The sequence below is a fragment of the Zeugodacus cucurbitae genome, chromosome 5 (genome assembly GCF_028554725.1).
Source record: "Zeugodacus cucurbitae isolate PBARC_wt_2022May chromosome 5, idZeuCucr1.2, whole genome shotgun sequence".
Classification (NCBI taxonomy): Eukaryota; Metazoa; Arthropoda; class Insecta; order Diptera; family Tephritidae; genus Zeugodacus; species Zeugodacus cucurbitae.
The window spans coordinates 56,471,152-56,485,528 of record NC_071670.1 but is presented as its reverse complement, the minus strand read 5'-3'; the positions used below and the strand labels follow the sequence as shown (position 1 = coordinate 56,485,528).

At 30.3% G+C, this 14,377-nt stretch overlaps 1 protein-coding gene across 7 annotated transcripts in view; it reads right to left on the bottom strand.

The window, feature by feature from the left end:
* Positions 1-13,875, bottom strand: part of Slc16a4_2 (monocarboxylate transporter 12-B) — a 32,497-nt gene extending 18,622 nt beyond the window's left edge. Inside the window, exons 1-2 of one of the 7 annotated variants that reach the window (XM_011179236.3) lie at positions 13,643-13,875; positions 10,012-10,109 (exon numbers count right to left, since the gene is read on the bottom strand). The gene's annotated coding sequence lies outside the window, so the exon portion shown is untranslated. Of the gene's footprint in view, positions 1-1,649; positions 1,834-3,621; positions 3,747-10,011; positions 10,110-13,642 lie in introns of those variants that run through there. The other 6 variants (XM_011179243.3, XM_011179244.3, XM_011179240.3 and 3 more) reach the window with 6 other exon arrangements.
* Positions 13,876-14,377: the final 502 nt, after the last annotated feature.

The window sequence follows — 14,377 nt, the reverse complement described above, 5'->3', positions numbered from 1 at the left end:
TTATTTTGGGTGTTTTTATATGAATTTTGGATTTTTTGGTTTCATACAGAAATAGTTTGTTCATTACTGGAAAACAAGAATCGTATGTATAACTTTTGTTAGGTTACGTTTTTCTTTCGATTAATAAAATTAACCTCACATTATGAGACACTTTCAAAACAATTTAAAACCGACTATAGACAACTAATATATAGAGAAAACCTTTTCATGGCGGAAATTAGTTGCAAAGTCAGTCATTGCCTACTGAGGGCAACCGAATACAATTTTTTAATGTAAGACGAAAGTTGGGATCTGAACCATCCGGTATAACGAACCTTTAACAATATAATAAAAAAAATATATATTTTAAATATATAAATTTATTCGAATACGTTCTGAAAAATAAATACTCGTGTTTAAGTCGAAAACTAAGTATACGAGGTTCAAGCAAATGCTTAAAGACTTGCATGAACATCGAGAGATATTTATACAGGATAGGGTGACAAGCCTTTAAAGGCGATCCTCTCAAATTTCGACCACCACCTTAGGTCCCACGCTCGGCAATCACCTCTGGTGGTCACTTCTAAATCAGGTCACTCTCTGGCCAGCTTTTGTTCTTAGAAATTCTTTTTTATATTTAGAATCTGTAATCTAGAAGATGATATTCACACAAATGCTACTATCACAGTTTATATGGTTTCGAGAGCTGAAGAATCCATCTAGCTACTATCTATGAGAACACATTTTGAGCGATTATTGTTCAGAAAGGTTTCTGAACTAGTCAAATCAGCGAGCAATTATTTTATGCTGTAGGTCATAGAGAAAATATAGCATATATATAGAGCACTTATAACAAAACGTTGCCTACATTTGGGAGCGCAGACAATTAATATAATTCGACAGAGAAGATTTAGATCAAAAATATGAAAAAATTAAAGGTATTTAATTATTAAATCGAGGGAAGTAACTTCAGTTATTCCTTCCACGCCTTCACGTGATTTCCATGCAACAACTCGACACTTATTGCCTTTAAAAGCATACACTATATATTTATTAATACTTCGAAGTGCAAAAGTTCAACTGCATAGCAATTGTCACTCGGTTGCAAGCAGAGACCAATGCATAAAGTTATTTTTACGCGTCAACAGATGTACTGATGCCACAGATAACTACATACTTGCATTTGCTATTATTATGCACTCACAATATTTATTGTTATTTACGGACATTGTCAGCGTTGAAGCAATAAAAATGAAATTTATAATTTATATTTGCCATAAACGCATCTTATACGTGATTCATTCAAATTCACAATCAACACTGCGAAAAAGTCACTCTGCCCTTAATGATCTACTTGCACCGCTGGCGAATCGAACATTCTGGCACAGGAGAAAAATATTTATATATTTAATTGAACTTGTAATCAATAAAGCGTTGATTAAATTGCGTATATTTATTTATTTCGCATGATTGTAACCGTGGCGCGTTTCACATGCGACGCATAGTGTCGACACACAGCAATGACAACAAGATGAAAGCTTCGCTGGGGGCTTTCACATTATCAGCCAATAAGTGTATGTGAACACTGTTGATTTAAAATTGCCGATTTCATATAATAAAGGTGGCTTTAAAACACAAATTTGATTAAGTAGTGTAAGGTAAGGTAACACCTGTGATTTTGCTTGCTTGCTGTTGGAGCTTACACTTTTTAATCTTTCCACTTGAAATTAACACTTGTTAAGCATTTGCAAGCACTTGTTTAAGTTATATTTAAGGCACAACCTTCGCGTTTAACGAATTCATTAGAACTGAATGAAGGTTTTTATGAAATTATATTAAATATGTTTCTGGCAGATTGTTAACTCCATGAAAACATTTTGAGATTAAAAACGCGAAATCATTAATGACTAATAAATGTCACCAAAATGATACGCCTACTTTCGCAGCTTTATATGTTCATAAGGACAATAAAAGCTGCAACTTGTTGCGCGTACCAAAATTTGATTGATTAGTATAATAAAATAATTGAAGTGTTTAACACATTCTTTGACAATAAATAAAACCAAATTTAATATAAAATTTGAATGCTTTGGCTACTTTGGTGTATAACATGTTTCAGTTATTGGGGTTTTATTATTTTATCTCAGACTTTCATCGATTCGATTTGTACGAGCTGTAGGATGTTTGTTGAACGTGAAATTTTTTATTATTTTAATTTTTGTGACACTTGAACGCATTTTATGACCGTCGTTGTTTATGTGATCTGAGTCAGCTACCCTTAAACTATAGTTTGACAACAAGTCTACAGGTGCGACTGATTAGTTGAAGTAAGTAATTTAGCTCTCAAAATTTGCACGACCTTGTGGCTACGCGATATTGGCGTAAATTGCTTTCTAATGCCATAGTGAAATTTTTTTGCCATATGCGAATATCGATGTATTCTTTATCTATCATACAATAGGAAGAAAGGAAAGCTAGGCTACTTATATGATTCGGTAATCAAAACAGACGAAAATTTATATTTATTTATTTATAAAAAAATGTGAAACTGCTATAACAAAAAAAAGAACGATTGGATCAATCACGGTGCCAGAAATGTTAGAATCTAAAGAGAAGACAACGAGAAATGAGTTTCTACAGATAAATGCTATTATTTTTGGTCATCCATATCAGATTCAGTCTGATAATTTCAAATGTTTAAATGGTATAAACTTTTCGTGATTAAGATTTAAAAAAGCTTTTTATTATTCGCTAGCTTAAAAAAATTCAGTAATTAGAACCTGATTATCACTAATGTATGAATTATTTTTGAAATACTTCAAATGGTTCTACTTTATCTGGGGTCTCATCATGAAAAAAATATACTTCAAATTTTTATTTTTCTAAAAAAAAATCCCTATTCAATAGTTACTCTACTCTAGGCTCACCCACCACCGGATTAGTCATCAATGTCTTTGACTAATAAGACACAAAAACGTATTTTGCTCTAACCCAAGCCAAGCGCACATGTCTTTTTGTCTCGTCTTGTTCGGTGAGGGTTGTCACATATGAAGCTATGGGCTGTTGTCGTATCAGACAAGAAAAGACGTCTTGACTGATCCGATGTGGGTTGAGTCTTACGTTTCACTCATTTATAAAACAAATTAACAAAACAAAGACGAGCCATACACTGGTTTTGTTTGTTGTTGTTTTAATATTCCAAAATCATATGATTGTATATTTGTACATCGATGTTCTTGTTTAAATCCAGCAATGAAAGATTATGTTTCCACTTCCTTATCGCCGAGTTGATATGTATTAAATGTTGTAATGGAAATTGAAAATATATTTTTAAAATACTTATTACGCAATTTGACATATCTCATTGTAAAAGACTCATGAGGAAGTGTGGTTTTTTCGTTTTAATTGTAAAATTATTAAAATAATATTTCCATTAAAATTAATAAATAATTTAATTAAATATTATTTTTTTATTAATACTTTAAATGATTATTCATTAAAAATATTTAAATGTATATTGACTGCTTGACAAAATACCCCGCGATCACGTGTCAAACTCTAAACTTGTAATCACAAATTTCACTCAAAAGACACATGGCACCTAATTTGTTTGGTCTATTAATCAGTTGTAAATATACTTACACTAACTAAATAGGATAGTGATTTCACTTACTACTTTTTAATATATATTTAATTTAATTATTCTAATTTAATTTTATTATTTTATTTGATTTATTTTTGTTAAGCGTAACTCTTCTGAAGTCTACAACCACTTAGACCACACTAGTGTGCTTAAAGCTAGTACATGTCTCGTACATACCCTTTATCTTTCGGACAAAAATTATAAAATTTCTAATGAAGTAATCGGAGTGCCATAAAAAATTTTAAGTCATAAAAGTAAATCAACGATAACTTGTTGATTGGACATTGAGATGGTTTCCATAAAGGCAGTGGTTCTCAAATTATTGAATTTTTGCTCTATTAAAAAAGGAATTTTCATTAGCATCTTAGAGTTTTAAGTTTCATTGTAAATTCACAGATCTTTCTTGGATGAATCCCGAACTATAGATTTTCAACTAAGAAAAAAATTTTAAGAATTAGAATTGAAATAATTTTGATTGTATTTTATGAATTAACTATTTTCACATTTAAAAGGAACTAGTAACCTATAACATTAGCACGCACTGTAGACTCCCACTTTGCCTGTTTCTGTGGATTGTGAATATGTTGATTACCACCTTATTTAATCTTAATTACGTGTCGTCATGGTGATACGCGGTCTAAAAACATCCTCTATCCAACACTAATTAATAAATACATAATCAATTTATGGAAATATCTGTACGCTTTGACAGTTGTTGTGCAGATTTATAAACATACTATTGATCGTATGTCTGCAAGAGAGGTTCCTTAGTGGAAATAAGAGTTATTTTATACTTTTTCATACAAGTATTTTTTTAATATTTTTTAAAATGTGAGTAATTATAAAGGACTATAATGAACTATTTTTCGTACTAATATATAGGCTTAGTTTACTAAAAATTTTTTTCTAAAATTATCCCCAACTGTATACCATTCTGTCATTTGTTAGAAATTTTTTATAGTATTGACACTCTTCATCTGTCGCACAGTGTATTTAAAACGCCAGCTGAACAACTCATTTTATATTTATTAACATTGTAAATAAAAAAGCGTTGTTCATTAACTTAGTTATTTACGACCGCTTATAATTTTATAAAAAAAATCACATAAATACACTCACACATGCGAACACATTAGAGGGCCAGACGTATAAATATATATATGTATATGTATATGTGAGTGTATTTTTACAACCAAATAAGCTGATATCGCGGAACAGTAAAAATCATTCACGGTAATGAACTTGAAAATTATGAAAACGAAAGTGCAAGCAGATTTGTACAAAAATAAAATGAATATATCCGCAATGTGTTTATAAAGAAAGTTGTTCCAAAATAAGAAAAATTAAAATGTAAATTAACAGAAGGAGAGAGAGAGAGAGAGCATACAAACATATATACACTCGAATATTCACACACATGCATGTGCTAGTATGTGTTTGCTTGACCCTCAAAGCGCTGCTCCAAATCAAAACAATTAAACGGTCAAAGTCAATAACTTGAGTGCGTCGCTGTCAACTTTGGCGCCAATGTCAATAAATTTTGAATAACAAAACGACACTACACTACACTAGCGCACAGTTGTGCTCAATCATTGTGAAATGTGAAGAAATTATAAAATCAACTCAAATGTGTTGGCGTTTAGCACGCGTAGCAGATCAGAAGTCGAAAATGTGGAAATGTCTAAATAAGTAGGAAATAAATTAACGCAACAAAAAATATTCGTATCAATTCAAGTTAGCTAACCAATAATAAAAGTTCAAACTATTTAGGTTTGGAACATTTTTAAAAAATGATTTTTTGTTTAATTTCTCAGAAAACACTTCATATGGAAATGAATTAAGATCAGATGATAACGACTCTTAGCTATATTAGACGCCAAGCTCAAAACTTTGATAAACCTTTAAAGAATAAAGCCCGTTGTTTAAAATTAGGTGGTGAAATTGATGTAAAAGTCGTTATATGAACTAGTAGTGTGACATTTCTCAATTTAAAATTCAATTTTTGGTTTGAGCCTTTGTGACTTATTTTTGGAAGATTATTTCAGGCACAAAGTAAATACTAGTGTTCATGTATATTTCATGAGCTGAAGGCAAATATTCAGACAAATCACGGTTAAATTAAATTTTATGGAAAAGATGGTATATAGCCTTTGCTCAGATTGGAAAATGGTTGTGACATTGTTCACTTTTGGGCCAATAACAATTTTTTCGGGAACTACTTGACCAAATTCAACGCAACTAAGTTCATAATATTTTCTTGAGATCCTTTTATTACGCATGCAAAATGGTCGAAATCGGTTCACACCTACTTCCGATATAACAAGTATGGTATAAATTTATTTGGAGTCCCACTAACTCATTCACTTGACAACATATAAATGAAACACAATTGAAGATATCGGAATGAAGCCTTGCACAAATTCGGCATTGCTCATTTAAAAATTGTCGAAATAGGGCGTTAACTTTTCAAGATCCCCTATATCACACGTGAAGATCTCAGTGTCAATATATACTTTTTCATAATAAGTATATTTTTGTAAACCTTTGAAATATTTTCTAGAAATTCGGAGGAAATATTTTTCTTATAAAAGTGAGCTTCGTGAGCCACATTCCTATAATAATATTAGGTTTTCCAAACATCCAGTGTGCTTTATAACGAATAAAACGGTTGTTATGTGATATATCGTAATATAAATTAACGGAACGAATTATCTTGGATAAAATTTGTGAAATCTTTACAAGAATTACATCAGACTTTCCGAATATATGGGCAATATACATATATATAATAATAAGATTAAAAAATGAATTAGGAGAGTATAAAATGTTCACATAAATTTGATTGCCTTCATAGTTATTTGTTTTCCCATGTCAATTCGTTGTTTATTTATCAATTTATTTTAATTTTTCATTTTAATTTAATTTTAATACGACAAAGTGATGCCGCACAGCAGTAAATTGTTGATTAATGCAGTGATTAAAGCAACAACGTTTTTGAGTTTCCGCTGAGCTTAATCGCTCACGCACGCAAGTTAGTTTGTTGAGAATGGATATAAAACATACGTAGATTTACATATAATATACTCGTAAGCGTGTAAATGTATTTTTCGTTGACAAATACAGTTGTGTGTAAAAATAATAACATTTTACCCTTTAATTGCAATTAATTGTAATATTGAAGAGTTTTCCGAGGAAGACTAGCTAAAGAACATTTTTATTTTCTTCTTAATTAATTCATGATTAATATCAAACAATGATCCCCATTATTTTGTATATAAAATTAAATATTTTCAAGTTTTAGAATTCAAATACTTTTTTGAATAATGAATTTTCGATCCAGTCTAGCTTTGTACTAATTATTATTATTTTACTAGTTTAGTTTGAATTTTCTCTGCACTAATTTTTAAAGAATATTTTTTTACTTGAAATCATTTCTTCTATTTTGAACACAGCTGTTTGCATTACATACACACGCTATTAATCATATGACGCTAGAATGAGACTTCTACTAATCGACAGACAGCAAAACAATGCAATCTATTAAATAATATGTAAGTACATGTGATTACTAATAGAATATGTACTAAATGTGTGTTCCATATACCAGAAGAAAACAATTTGTAATATCATGTTTCGAAATATTGAGTAAGTGTTCAACTAGCTGCATGTTGAATAACAAGAAATTTTATCACACTTTACTGAACTTTGTACTAATGTGGTAAATGAACTATATTTGATAAAAGTTATGAGTTCATGGATCGGGAAACAAATATTGTTTTAAGCAAGTAAGGAAGGGCTAAGTTCGGGTGTAACCGAACATTTTATACTCTCGCAATTTATTTATTTAACTTTATTTATTTTATATAATACACAATTTGACCCACATATTCGTCATATATATTGTATAAAGTCCATTGAAAGTTGGAAACCATAATATTAGGTTAGAAGCACCGAAGTCCTCGTGTTCGATATATGGGGCCTTAAAAACCTATGGTCCTATTTCGGCGATTTTTAGAATGGGGCTGCCACACTATTAACATAAAATTTGTGCAAAGTTCTGCACCGATATCTTCACTAGTACTTACTTTATATATTGTAAAGTAAACGATTCAGATAGTCTTCAAAGTTCTGGTATATAGGAAGTAGGCGTGGTTGTGAAGCGATTTGGCCTATTTTCACAACATATCATTGGGATGTAAGGAAACTATTACAAACCAAGTTTCATTGAAATCGGTCATGTAGTTCCTGAGATATGGTTTTTGTCCCATAAGTGGGCGACGCTACGCCTTAATAGTACGATCCTTCATACCAAATTTTAGCTTTATTTATGGCTTAGTTATGGCACTTTATGTGTTTTCGGTTTTCGCCATTTTGTGGGCGTGGCAGTGTTCCGATTTTGCTGATTTTCGAAAGCAACCTTCCTGTGGTGCCAAGAAATAAGTGTGCCAAGTTTCATCAAGATATCTTAATTTTTACTCAAGTTACAGCTTGCACAGACGGACGGACGGACGGACGGACAGACAGACATTCGGATTTGAACTCCACTCTTCACCCTGATCACTTTGGTATATATAACCCTATATCTAAATTGTTTAGTTTTGGGTGTTACAAACAACCGTTATGTGAACAAAACTATAATACTCTCTTTAGCAACATTTGTTGCGAGAGTATAAAAAGAATATAAATATACGATAGATTTGTTGTTAGTGGACATTCAGCTCGAAAAACCTCTATAATGGTATTTCCAAACCTTTAAAATTTATTTTTTTTTTCAAAAAATGTAATGAGATTACCTGTTTCTTTCTGGAAAAAAGAGCTAAACCATTTTAAGAATTTTTGTTGAAATAGTCTATTCCCAAGAGACTCCAGATTTCTGCTCATAGATACTATAAGATTGAGGAAGAGTTGGCAGAGTAGAAAGAAAATGATTACGGTGTACTCTTTAAATCCTGTTAGATTGAGTATAATAAATTGATTTCGAATTCCGGAAGGCGTCTACAAGCATGTTCAGGAAGTCTTATAATAATTTTCTAGTGTAGAGGTCTTTATAATCTTTAGCGGAACGCAGCAGAAATTTAAGCTTTAATAAGTCTTTGTAAGGTTATGGCTAACGTGATTCAATAAAGTAAGAATCAACCAAAGCATCTCGATCAGAACTTTAGAAACAACTGCTTTCGGTATATTATATGTAGAGGGTATATATTATACTAATTTTGTATGTTGTTAAAACTCTTTTTTTGTATTGAATTGATAATTTTTTGTGAACATAATTATAATTAATTATGTATGACACATAAATCGAGAATGGCATATATTCAGCTTCCGAAATTTGACCCCATTAATGCATATTGTGCTTTTACATGCGTCATATTTCTTGTCATTTTAACTAAATTAGAATAAAATTAATAGGAAACGTCATCAGCTGACGTATCAGCAACGTATTTGAATCATACAAGTATGTGCGTAATATTTGTATATATGTATATGCATATATTTATATCCCAGCAGGAAATGAGAACGCGGTTGCTTTGATTGACACCCATGAGTGAATAAAACAAAAAATAAATGGATTTCAACTCTTTGAAACAAATTTATATTAAAGGGCTAGTAGCAATTAAGAGGAGGAAATATATCTAGTTTCTATACTCTATCTTGTTTTTAATCATTAATGTTTATTTGTGAATTCAATTTTTTTATTTATAAATTCAAATGGCTATTTAATATCTATTTTACTATACTATTTACTATATTTTTTTTATTATATATTTTTATCTACTGTCTATCAATTTATTTAAAGAAACGTAGATAAACTAATGCGCTTTGCTTTTATTTGCATTTATAGATAGAAATTTGCACAAGAAGACACGATAAAATCGTAAATAAATATTTTTGTTGAGTTCTTTCACCTTTTGTTTAGGGTAAACAAAATGTCATTGCTCTCAGCTGCAAGTTTTTTGTCAACAAGCAGGTGACAAATAAACCCGACAGGAAATTTCAGGTATAATTAATAGAGGTTCCACTTGGGATTATATAATGTAACTACTATGGAATCCTTCTTGGTTAACGATTGCTCATGTTAGGAATTAAAATATATTCCAATGAAAAACAATATTATAACGTCAAATTTTATGGATTCTCCGCTCTAACTTCGGAGGTTAAATGAGACTCCTACCCAGAGGTCCGACTTAGCATAGATGAAATCCATTATTTTACATATAATTTTTTTACTTTGACCTTCAGAGGAAGATTTCATACGATCAAAAGTATTTCTGTAAATATCTGGACCCACATTACAATTGGTGTTTCACCCTTTACCACAAACCCTCTCTACTGGGTTCAAATTTGTTGCATTCTAATTTAATTAAGTACACAACATTTTACAAACATACCACTGTATCATCCGGAAGCTTTTGGAGGACACTTGTTGTCAAGGTGGTTGTATGGGCTTTGAGGAAAGCAGGAAGTATACGAAGTGCAGCAACGGCAGCTGAAAAGAGAAACATGAAATGCGAAATTAAATTAGCACAAATTAATATTGTAAATGCAAAAGTAATAATGAGTTAATAAAAGAAATAATTTATGAATTGAATTCTGTTGTAAATAAATCTCGTGATACAAACATTGTACTGTAATTGCTTGCATGGGAATACATGCGCCCATGTAAACAGATTTTCAGCGAAACTCAACTAATCTGCTAATTAATTTAAACTGTTTGTTTGGTTGATTTTGCAGTGGGCTTCGATATGCTTTTGTTTTCTATGTTTTTTTTTTTTGTTGTGCTTTTATTTTGTTTGGTTTTTTGTGGCTTTTGTATTTGCTTTGTTGCATAAATTAGTAAATTCGTTCTTTGTTTACTTGCAAATCGTTCTGGCCCATTTTCTAAGCACAAATATCGCCTATAATATATACTACATACATTTATATTATGTATGTAAACAATGAGTGTATTTATAAATAAGTATATGTATACAGGTGTTTATTTATTTTAAACATTGAGTGTAAAAATTCTAAAAATGCACACACTGCGATCACAGTTCATCGACAGCAACAATCAAATTTAGTACATTTCAATGTCACAATGAAAGGTAAGCCGAAATAATTATAGATTTACAATATGTAAAAAAAAAATATTTTAAGAAGTGATACAATTCAACATCTCAATTCTAAATTTAATTTTAAAATATTAAAAGCAAAGTATATTTTTGAAAAATTGTTTTTGAAAATAAATGAAAGAGAGACAATCTGATATTATTTCTAATATGGTAGCCAGCCAAGAGACTATAGACGCAATCAGTTGCATATATAATAAGTATAAACTTTAAAATACTGTGAAATTTTAAAAAATTATATCGCTGGTCATATAGATGATGAATTAAAAAAAATCTTAGAACAATATTACCTTGGGAGAAACCATAACTAATTATAGCGTTGCATAATTGTCAAAGAACTCAAAGGTGTCTATAACAAAATAAAATGCAAACATAAACATACATTGGTAGATATCATAGCATGGCTGTGGTCTCTATGGTTTCATCCGAGTTTTTGTATTTTTATTATGTTTTGAAAAAATGTACAGAAGCAATTTGTAGTTGAAATCCCTTAGTAACTCAGCAACTACTCAACCAATTTGAATAAATTTTAATATAAAACATTTTTTTTCGTTACATAGGGATTAGTGGACAAAACTACGCTTACTTCTCAGATGACCGAAGTATTTGAGAGGAGAAAATTGCATCCTAAACACACTTTTATGTGCTGAATAATAATAACACCTTCGTTTGATCTCGCGAATGGCCGCGAATGGTACAGTTCCTGCGAGCATATATATATATGAAAAGGACTCCAGCGCTCTCAGCAGGTATGTTTTAAAGTCAGCCTAGAATTTCAGTGATTATCTATCAGTAACTATTCATATTACAACTGTATTCTCGATAAAAATTCTTAATATTGGTAGGTCAATCTCACTTATTCCACACAAATATTATGAGAAGTGGTTGTCATGTCTACAGATCTAGCAGTTTTTGTACTAATTTTAAAAATAACTGCGAGTGTTACACTAAATCTTAACCAAATAACTCAAAATACAAAATAATAAAAACAAATTGACACTGAGACGCCGAGCAACATAAAAAAGTGTGAAATCTGTCTGTCTGTTGATAAACACAAATAAACGATAAAAACGGCAATTAGCGAACGCCGAAGATGAGAGCGGCAAACACGGCAGAATAAAAACAGTAAATACATATGAACTCGAATATAAAAAAGTTGTATTTTAGCGCCACTTAAACGTGTCGTAACGCAAACAAAAGCGTGGCGTGTGACCCACAATGCCTTGGGCGTTGGTGCTGATGGGCGTATGAGCGATTTTGATTGACTATGCATGGTCACTACATAGTTATACTATAAATGTTCATATGTATAAACTACAATTATAGTAGATATATACATAAAATACTGATATTCCCATGAAAGTATATTTGCTTGTTGGTATGTGTGTGACCGTTTTCCGCTTGTGGCATTTGACAGCCGGCGAACGTGCACAACAACAATTTGTGCAGAAATTTCGATGCTACAACAACAAATTGTCACAACAAATAAATAAAATAATAAATTTGCAATTTCAACAAACAACAAAAACAAACAATTCAATAGCCTTTGCTTGTGTGTTGGTTAATTGCTTTTGTTTTTGGTTTTTGTGTTTTTCGATTTTTGGCTTATTTGCGCAGAATGAAATGTTTGTTGTTCGATTAAATTGCTATTTTTGGTTTTATTTCTTGTTTTTGTTGCATTTGTGTCGAAAATTATTATTTATATATCTTTTGACCCGCGTGATAGCGATTTTAATGAACTTTCTTTGGACGTTTTAATATTTTTAATATTTCTTTGCGATATTATATGAAAATAAAATAACATAAAATAAAATAAAATAAAATAAAATAAAATAAAATAAAATAAAATAAAATAAAATAAAATAAAATAAAATAAAATAAAATAAAATAAAATAAAATAAAATAAAATAAAATAAAATAAAATAAAATAAAATAAAATAAAATAAAATAAAATAAAATAAAATAAAATAAAATAAAATAAAATAAAATAAAATAAAATAAAATAAAATAAAATAAATTAATTTAAATTAAATATGAAATTGAAATAAAGTAATTTAATAAATCAAAATAAATGAAATTCGATTTCGAATAAGTTTGAATTTTCGAAATTGCAAACTGCGAGTCTCGATTTCAGTGCAAAGTAACTGATAAGATGTAATGATCTTCTAAATGACAGCTAGAATGCTGATCTGTTTGAATAAGAATATATAATTGACCCAATTGGAAAGAGATTAGCTCATATCAGAAGTATAAATAAAAAAATTAAAGCAAATCAATGTTTAAGAGAATTCTAATCAATATTAATAAAATTAATTAACTTTTAATTCATAAATTCAAATTTTCTAATAACTACGCCGCAACTAGTTCAAATCTGGTTACTGCCCACACTAGTATATTAACAGCTAATTTATCCGCACTTCAACGAAACACTTATTAACAATGTAATGCCGAATATTAAACAAGCGTGCAATTGTAGTTGTATCGTAATAGATAAAATGCGCGCAAAATATAATTTTTTGGTATTTACTTTTGACGTTGGCGTTAGCCAGCGCACGCGTTGGCGGTCGAATTCGGTACACTGTGGGATCAACAATGTAAAAAAGCAACGGGATTTTCAACAAAGAAAAACACAAATCAAAAATAGCGCTTTTCACAGCGGCAGAGTGACTAAAAAAAAAAGAAATAAATGTAAAACAACAACAACAACAAAAATATGTTTGCGGCGCCAATAGAATTTTCACGAGTTGTAGATATTTTTTAAAAATAGCGCACTGCAACGAGCGCTTAGTTGGTTGCACAGCAAATACGCGCAATTGATTTTTATTACATTTTATTTATTTATTTTCTTTTTTTCTTATGTGTGTAACCAAATTTTCATTATTTTCACATATTATTAGAGCTTGTTTATTACCTATCAAAGTTTTAACACTTTCACGCTGTTCACTATTTTTTTTATTTAATTTTTTATTTAATTTTGCGTTAATGTTTCTATTTAGATTTTCTTATAATATATTTTTAATTATTTATTTATTGGTGCCATAAAAACCGTCTCGAAAGCGGAAAATTTCAAATTTCAGCCGCAATAACACCACGTGCGCGTTTCAATTTCGTACATAAACTGACTTGGACAATGAAGTGCTTAGCGGCGGCGCATCCACAAATACGTTGCGCAGTGATTGCATACTGTTTGCGAGCGCCATCCTCTTCAGTGCTGATAACAGCAGTGGACGCCAGAGCACTAAAAAAATTCTAAAAAATAAAAACAAAACATTAAAAAGCAAAACAGAACATTCAAAATGCCACAGTGGACACTTTGTGCTTGTGTGATAGGGTTGCCAATTAATAAAAATTTTTATTGAATATTTTTTTTTATTTTGATTATTTTTTTAACAGAAAATTTTACCAAAAATACTTAATTTCCTAATTACTCTCAAATGTCTAAGCGTATTTCTAAATTACAAAAAAAAAAAATCTAGTCCATATTAGTATTATAAAAAAAGGTTTTATTACATGGAATATGTGTATATTTTTACTTGCATTTTCAAATATCCTTCACACCTGGCAACCCTAAACTATTGTTAGCGATAAGAGAGAGCGCCACTCTTTAGCTGGCGACTCTCAGATGAAGCGAGCGAGCAGGCGTCGT